The sequence below is a fragment of the Benincasa hispida genome, chromosome 11 (genome assembly GCF_027475165.1).
Source record: "Benincasa hispida cultivar pf3 chromosome 11, pf3_genome.v1.1, whole genome shotgun sequence".
Classification (NCBI taxonomy): domain Eukaryota; kingdom Viridiplantae; phylum Streptophyta; class Magnoliopsida; order Cucurbitales; family Cucurbitaceae; genus Benincasa; species Benincasa hispida.
The window spans coordinates 20,987,868-20,997,319 of NC_143488.1; positions in this window are offsets into that span (position 1 = coordinate 20,987,868).

Sequence of the window (9,452 nt, forward strand, 5' to 3'; positions counted from 1 at the left end):
GTCGTTAACCACGACGATCCCCTTGGAGGGTTGTAACATAGGATTCAGAACAACCCAGGCTTTAGTAAATGAATAGGATCTTATAGTTTCGTCTTGGGTATTGTCTTCTATTTCGGGGGGCATATTCATACCATTCTATAAGATCTGAAAATGGCGGGTCACACTTACAAGAATTACTAATTGTTGGTAAATATCTTGACTGAAAACAATAACAAAAAGAACTATAGAAGTAAAGAGTAATTCTGATATAGTATTTGGTCAAAAATTGTTTTGCTTCAGTGAAGGAATTCTTGACTGCCCCTCAGTAGCAATTGTTCTAAATCACTAAAATATTGTTGCAAATAGATAAAGATTTACTGGGTACTTTATTATTTTGCGAAAATTGGATTTAGATGCATAAAAGTTTAATAGAATTTGTTTAAATTGTTTCAGCAATGTCGAATTCAATCATACAATTGCTAGCTTCCGATAAATTTAACGGTGAAGGATATTCAAACTAGAAATCCAACATTAATACAATATTAGTTGTGGATGATTTGTGGTTTGTGTTGACGAAGGAATGTCCTCCGGTTCCCAATATAACAGCGAACTGAAATTTTCAGGACATCTATGATCGGTGGGTGAAAGCTAATGAGAAAGCTCAGGCCTACATCTTAGCAAGTATATCTGATGTACTTAATAAGAAACATGAGGTAATGCCCACCGCCGTGAGATAATGGCATGGCTTCAGGAGATGTTCGAGCAACTGTCATCCTCTGTTTGACATGAAGCCATTAAGTATGTCTATGTTATTCACATGAAAGATGGAACCAACGTTAGAGAACATGTTCTCGATATGATGGTCCATTTTAATTTTGCTGAGGCTCATGGGGCGATGATAGATGAAATAAGTCAAGTAAGTATGGTATTGGAATCTCTCCTGGAGAGTTATCTGCCATTCAGAATCAATGTTGTTATGAACAAAATTACTTACAATCTAACCACATTGTTGAACGAGTTACAAACATATCAGTTTATGATGAAACTTAAGGAGAAAGAAATAAATGCTATTTCTAAACTTAAGAAGTTTTTTAAGGGGTCATCGTCTGGAACAAGACCCATTGATAACAAAAAGTCTATTCCTTCTTCCTCAAAGATAAATCTGTACAAATGAAGAAAAAGGGTAAATGGAATAAAAAAAAAAAAAAACTCCCAAAGGAAAATGTTTCCATTGCGGAGAAAATGGGCACTAGAAGCGTAATTTCCCAAAGTATTTGGCTGAAAAGAAAGTGAAAAAGGCGAAACAAGGTAAGTCAGATTTACTGTTAGTTGAAACATGTCTAGTAGAAAATACTCACCTTACCTGGATATTGGATTCAGGCACCGCTAATCGTGTTTACACTTTTCTATAGGAAACTAGTTCTTGGAGAGAATTTCTGAACGTGAAAAGACTTTCAAGGTGGGAATGGGTGAAATCATTTCAGCTCATGCAGTGGGAGATGTCAAGCTGTTTTTGAGAACCTTTTATCTTACTTAGGAATGTATATTATGTACCTAAGATGAAAAAAAAAACATAATCTCCATTTCCTATCTTCTAGAAAATATATATAGAATATCTTTTGAATCTAATGAAGTGTTTGTTTTTTCAAAAGGTATTCATATTTGTTCTGCAAGACTTGAAAATAACTTGTACATATTAAAACCAACTGAAGCGAAGACCATTCTAAATATAGAGACGTTTAAAACGGCTGAGACTCAAAATAAGAAACAGAAAATTTCTCCTAACGCTTATCTTTGGTACCTCAGACTTGGTCACATTAATTTCAACAGGATTGAGAGATTAATAAAAAGCGGTCATCTAAATTGGTTAGAAGATAGTTCTTTACCTCCATGTGAATCATGTCTTGAGGAAAAAATGACAAAAAGATCTTTTTTTGACAAAGGTCTTTGTGCCAAAGAGTCACTCGAACTTATACATTCAGACCTATGCGGTCCGATGAATATAAAAGCACGAGGACCTATCAGTATTTCGTCAGTTTTATTGATGATTACTCTAGATATGGCTACATTTATTTAATCAGTCATAAGTCTGAAACTCTTGAAAAATTCAAAGAATTTAAGACTGAGAAAGAAAATTTGTTAAGTAAAAGAATTAAAACATTTCGATCTAATCGAGGTGGTGAGTATATAGATTTACAATTCCATAACTATCTAGTAGATCATGGAATTCAATCCCAGCTTACAACACCTGGAACACCACAACAAAACGGTATTGCAGAAAGGAGAAATCGAACCTTGTTAGACAGGGTCCGATCAATGATGAGTTATGCTCAGTTGCCTCAATCCTTTTGGGGGTATGCAGTACAGACTGCAGTATTTATTCTAAACGTTGTTCCTTCAAAAAGTGTTTCAAAAACACCATATGAATTATGGAAAGGACGCAAAACTAGTTTACGTCATTTCCATATCTGAGGTCGTCCAACACATGTGTTGATGCAAAATCTTAAGAAACTAAAAACACGTTCAAAATTATACCTTTTTGTAGGATACCCCAAAAAATAAAAGGAGGATTGTTTTATGATCCCCAAGAAGACAAAGTATTTGTATCGACCAACGCTACATTCTTGGAAGAAGATCATATTAAAAATAATCTACCTCACAGTAAACTAATATTGCAAGAAATGACCAAAGATACTATAGAAATTTCAACAAGAGATGTTGATCAAGCTGGTCCATCAATAACTGTTGTTGTCTTGTCACATCCATCCCAAGAGTTGAGTATGCCTCGACATAGTGGGAGGGTTATTCAACAGCCTAAACACTATATGGGTTTAACAGAAACTCAAAACATCAACATGATGATGTTTTAGAGGATCCATTAACCTTTAAACAGGTAATGGAAGATGTTGACAGGGAACAATGGATAAAAGCCATGGATGTTGAAATGGAGTCTATGTACTTCAACTCTGTCTCGGAACTTGTAGATCAACCACATGGGGTTAAACCTATAGGTTGCAAATAGATCTACAAGAGGAAACGAGACCAAACCGATAAGGTGAAAACCTATAAAGCCAGACTCGTGGCAAAAGGTTTTATCCAAAGAGAAGGGGTTGAATATGAAGAAACTTTTTCTCGTATTACCATATGATCAAGTCAATTAGAATACTTCTTTCCATTGCCACATATTATGACTATGAAATATGACAAATGGATATCAAGACAACTTTTCTAAACGGCTATCTCTATGAAAGTATTTTTATGTCTTAACCAGAAGGGTTCATCGGAAAAGTACAGGAACAGAAAGTTTGTAAGCTTAAACGATCAACTTATGGATTAAAACAAACATCAAGATCCTAGAATATAAGGTTTGATACTGCAATCAAATCTTTGGCTTTGAACAGAATATTGACGAACCATGTGTACACAAGAAGATAGCCAACAAGACTGTAGCATTCTTAGTTCTTTATATTGATGATATCTTGCTCATTGGGAATGAGACAAGCTTCCTTGCCGATGTAAAAAGATGGTTAGCAACACAATTCCAAATGAAAGATTTGGGTGATGCTCAATATGTTCTCGGAATACAGATCTTTCGGAATCGAAAGAATAGAACTCTTACACTATCTCAAGCATCTTGTATTAACAAGATGTTGTCAAAATATAATATGCAAAATTCCAAAAGAGGTATGTTACCTTTTAGACATGGAATTCATTTGTCAAAGGAATAGTGTCCTAAGACACATCAAGATGTTAAGGAAATGACAAGAATTCCATACGCATCTACAGTTGGAAGTTTGATGTACGCAATGTTATGTACACACCCTGACATATGCTTTGCAGTTGGAATCATCAGCAGATTCCAATCCAATCCAGGACACAGTCATTTGACTGTTGTCAAAAACATCCTCAAGTATCTAAGGAGAACGAGGATGCTTGTGTATGGACTTAAGGATTTGATCCTAACATAATACACTGATTTTGATTTCCAGACTGATGTAGATTCAAAGAAATCTACTTCAGGTTCAATTTTCACTCTCAATGGAGGAGCTATAGTTTGGAGAAGCATTAAGCAAAGTTGTATCGCTGACTTCATAATGGAAGCAGAATACGTGGCTGCATGTGAAGCTGCTAAAGAAGTAGTATGACTATGCAAATTCTTGGCTGATTTGGAAGTAGTTCCAGATATGCACCCACCTATCACACTATATTGTGACAATAGTGGTGTTGTTGCCAACTCGAAAGAACCAAAGAGTCACAAACGTGGAAAACATATTTAGAGAAAGTACCATCTCATCAGAGAAATAGTACATCGAGGAGATGTGATCATCACAAAGATAGCCTCTGAAGACAACCTTGCTGATCCATTTACCAAGGTCCTCTCGACTAAAATGTTCAAGGGCCACCTAGTTGGACTAGGACTCCGAGCAATGTGATCTAGGGCAAGTGAGAGAATATCTATGGTATTAAAGATGCCATAGTTTATTGTATTTTCCCTTTGTGTTTCTCAACATTGTATTGTATATATTTGTTCTCACTGGAGTTTTAGTCCAAGTGAGAGATTATTAGGATGTCCTAGAACTTGCAGTTCGTGTTAAACATTCTATTTATCAATAAAATATTATCGAGTAATTTATTAAATAAAGTTGTTGATTTTGAATTCTATTATGAAAATCCAAATAAACATGGTGTGAATCATAAACAGGATCAAGTTAATAGTATATGGCCTAAATGGTCTAATAAGTATATGGATGAAATTGGGTATCTCATCTTGGTAACAATATAAGATGCGACCCATTTTGTAGGTAATACAAATGATGTGATCCACAGATCATTCATGTAGAGACATGTGAGTGGGGGCATCCTAGGCAATGAGTTTACATATAGACTGGACCACAAAATAGTCACTTTTCTTTATAACGATTGTTTACTGTTAAAACTGACTATTTCTTTTTAAGTAACCTAGAATAACTCGATCTTAATCCTAAGCTAGCTATGAACTCCTGTTTATTTGGGATTATCCTTTGATCTGCATTGGTGAGAGTAATCCAACAACACTGCTTAATAAGCCTTCCATTTTGAGATAAGACAGGATGAATAGCTAGGGACATAATCCTGCAAGATGGAATTCACTCCTACCCGATTTAGGGTTAGCAGATAGGTTGTTCTCTTAAGTATTGGTTACAGGTCTTGAACAATCGGGGCCTCGCCTTCTCATGATAGAGAAATGACTTGATTCATTAGAGGGTCAATGGGAACTTAAGGAATGAGATGTATTCACAGGGGTAAAACGGAGATCTTGGCCCAATTGTGATTACGAACGACCTGTGAAGGATCGACTTACTACTCATGGTTATATCGAGTGGACATAATATATCTATAGAGTTCAACTATTAGTGGAGTGACCCATTAGTTAACGAATGGGAGTTAATTCGGTGTAATGAGTTTAGTCAATTAATATCGGATTGTTGGAGTCCATGATCTGTAGGTCTGCGAGGTCCCCTTACTAGCTCGTAAATGAATTAGCTTTAGTGTAGCATGATAAGTTAATTTGAAATGTTCAAATTAGAATTAAACGAAATAGAATAATTTATATTTAAATATGATTTAAATATATGAAGGTGGATTTGTGTAAAATTAATTTGATATTTGATATTAAATTAATTAGAATTAATTGAATTATTTAAATAATTATTTATTTATTTTATTAGAAAATTAATTTATGAAATTAATTTTACAAAATTAATAATATTTTCAATTTTTAAAATCAAATTGATTTTTGAAATCTTCTGATAAAAATTGAAAAATTGGAAAAACAACACAAAATGGAAATTTAGTTTTTTCCATTAAACCTCCAACTAACTCACACCAAACCCACTTATTTTGGCTTCAATAACTCCAAGCATGAGCTGCATCTCATGCAACCATCTTCTTTACATGAAAGACTTGCAATAAATAAAGAAGATTGAAATTGAATTGAAGCATACATCTAAAGAGTATTTACAGAAAAATTCGGGTTGAAGAAATTGTTCTTCAAGTGGGTTGTAGCAGCGAGCTCTTCTCCAAGTTCCTTTCATTCAAACTGATTTTGAGCTCCACAACTCATTCTAAAGCTTCAAGAGAATAGTGGGGAAGATCTTGAGGTGGTTCACAACAAGTTTCGGAGAAGATTACAGTTGAGAATCAAGATTTCAAGAAGTTTTACAAAGGTATGGTTTCAAACCCTCATGTGATTGATGAGCATGCTTTAGTTACTGTCAAAATTAATGAATTAGAGTGCTTATTGATCCATGTAGCTTTTGCTATATGCAGATATACTCTAACAGGAAAAATATTTGAAGCTGCGTTAGATCAACTTGGAGTCACGTCTAACAACGTTGTGCATATTGGAGATGACCAGAAGGCAAAAGGGAGGAAACACCGTTTGAATAGCTTATTGGTAAGACCATTGATTTCGTTCCTTCACAATTTGGGTGTGATCGATTTTCATCTGCGAAACTCAAGGAGAATCTCCAAGGAATTTTTTCGACAAAAGAAAAAAAATTGTTGGATAATCATGATGTTGAAAACACATCAAAGTAATCCTCGTTTCCCCCTCATGGTAATGAATGTGATGAATTTGTATAAGCAGGCTACGAAGAAGTGATGTGGCAATGTTCTAAGACGTTCAAAATCAAATCCTCGTCGGAGCCTCGAGCTTCTAAGAAGTCGATATTGTAGTTCACTTCTCCCTATGGGAGGGATATGAATCAGGCTTGGGTTGTTCTTAACTCTTTCCTTTAAAAAAATACTAATTTATTAGTAACACAGAATGAGTTTGTTCACGTTTTGTTAAGTTTAGTTTTAATGTTATATGTTCATATTTTGTTTAGTTTAGTTGTTTGTTTAAATTTGATGACTTAGTTGACACTTTTAAGTTCGGATTCATGTTAGTTTAGTTTAGTGGTTTGGCTTATTTAAAGTATGATTTGGATTATGACTAACGTTTTAATTTGGAATTTATGGTATGAATATAGTTTAATTTTGAATTTATGTGGTGTGATTAAAGTATGTTTTTGAGACTTTTTACTTAATTAAATTATTGTTTTGAGTTGATTGTGTGGTTAAAGCTTGATTGAGCCAAATTTTCACTTTTTTTTCTTCTTTTTCTATTGTGCAGTTAGTAGTTTGAGGTTTTTTCTTCTTCTTTGGAGTTAATTATGCATTTAGAGGTAAGTAGAGATTTAACATTGTGTACTTATCTAGGTGTATATGCTTTGTTATATGGTTATCAAGAAAATTTGTTCCTCATTCCCTTTTTTGTCTTTTTTACCATCTAACATGTTCATGTGATGAAAGTAGCTTTTGGGAGTTAAAGTTAATCCTGACTTCTTTCTCTACATTTTTTGGTTTGAGAGGAAATTTTTTGAGCATTTTTTAAATTGGTCCAATTCTAATGTGTCAAAGAGAACTCATTTTTGTATGTTGAATATATTATTGAAGTTTTCGTTCAAATTTATGTGAGGTTTACTTTCTATCACCGCATTGATGGAACCAATGAGCTTGGTGATTTCTTAGTTCTTATTGGAGTTTTGATCAGAACTATTGTCCTCAATAGGATTTCGAATGCATTATTTGATTTGAGAATTTTGTGTTACTTTAGCATGAAATTGGAGGAATTGGGAAGCAAATTTTGAGTAATTTATAATTGATATATTTGTTTTAGTTGCAGTATAATAGCCATAATTTCACTCCAATATTTTTCCTCTCCTTTGTATTTGTAACACTCTAGTGATTTTTGTGACATTATCAATTTATTTTCTAATAGTTTTACTTGGAATCAGTTATTTTAGGGTGTATTTGGATACATTTTCAAGTGTTTAATTTAAAAAGTAAGTCATTTTACAAGAAATTGGAGTATTTGGCAACTACTCAAAATAGCTTTTCAAGTGTATTTTAATCGATTTTTATTAAAAATGTTTAAATAAAAATGAGTTTTTTTTTAAAACACTTTTCTCAAGTGAATCTAAACAGGTCATGATTGTCACAAGTTCACCCATATTAAAATTTATTTAATCTTGCAGGGATTGGTCACTTTGATGGCTATGTATTTCTTTTGTTATTCCATTTACATTGATTGAATTGGTTGTTATTGTGTTTATTCTCTTATGACATATTAGAACATATATTTTCAATGTAGCATGGTTTCAAAATGCCATTGCTATGATCGTCATCAGAATTTTAATTTGGACACAGATCTATTTGTTATTTTCGTTCTTTATTTAAATAATTTTACTTAACTTTTTATTACTTAATGACATCTTGTAGGTTGATGAAGGACTATCAATGCATATAATGTCTAGACCACAAACACAACTACATTGGAGTTGATTGGAGTTTTGATATCAACATTTTGTGATTTATAAATTTTATGTATGATACTCATTGCTATATCTCCTTTTTATTGACAATGTAAATCTTGTATGAACATTTATTTATATATACACATTTTGATTATGTGGATTATAAATATATTTTTTTTTTTTTAACTTTTAATGTTTAACAAGGTATAAAACACAATAGTAGCAATATGAATATATTTGAGAAGTTATAAAAGATGCAATAATAGCATTCATTAAAGATATAAAAAGTTTATAAAAGCTATGAAAATAAAGTTTTTTGAACATTTGAAGGTTTATTATAGCTTTTATTAAATAAATAATTATAGTTGTAAATAATTGCTATAATAGACAATTAATAACCTCATATTTTAATTATAAAATATTTTATAGCTTTTTCATAATGCTATCTTATATTTTACAAAAATCAAATGTCCTATTTAAAGTTCACAAAATGTTATAAAAAGTATGTATTTCATAACACGTAACTAAAAGCTATAAAGGTTGGACTTTTTATAGCCTCTTAAAAATGCTATAAAAAGTCTCACACTTTTAATAGCATGGGTTGTCACCACTTTGTATAAAACACTATAGCAGACTTATTATAGCGTTTATTCAAAACTATCGCAGGTCTTTTTTTTGTAGTGACAAGACCTAGAAATCAGTCGTAATATGATGGTCTCATCCTATGTTTAGAGGTGTTGATGGTAAAGAAATGTTTAAACCTGAAATTGAGTGGATTGAAGTTGAGGATGAAGCCTCTTTAGAAAATTTCTGTGCATTGAATGGCCTATTTAATGGAGTTGACAAAAATATATTTCGTTTGATTAACACATGTGTTTCTACAGAAGAATCTTGAGATATTCTATTTGTTGCTCATGAGGGAACATCTAAAGTCAAAATGTCAAGACTCCAACCTTTGACCTCTAAATTTGAAAATCTTAAAAAGTTTGATAACGAATCAATTGATGACTTTAGTGTTTGCCTATTGGATATTGAAATATATCCTTTGTCCCTGGGAAAAAAAGATATTTGAAGAGAAAAAAGTCAGAAAAATAGTTCAATATTTGCCAAGAAGTTTGACATGAAAGTGACTGT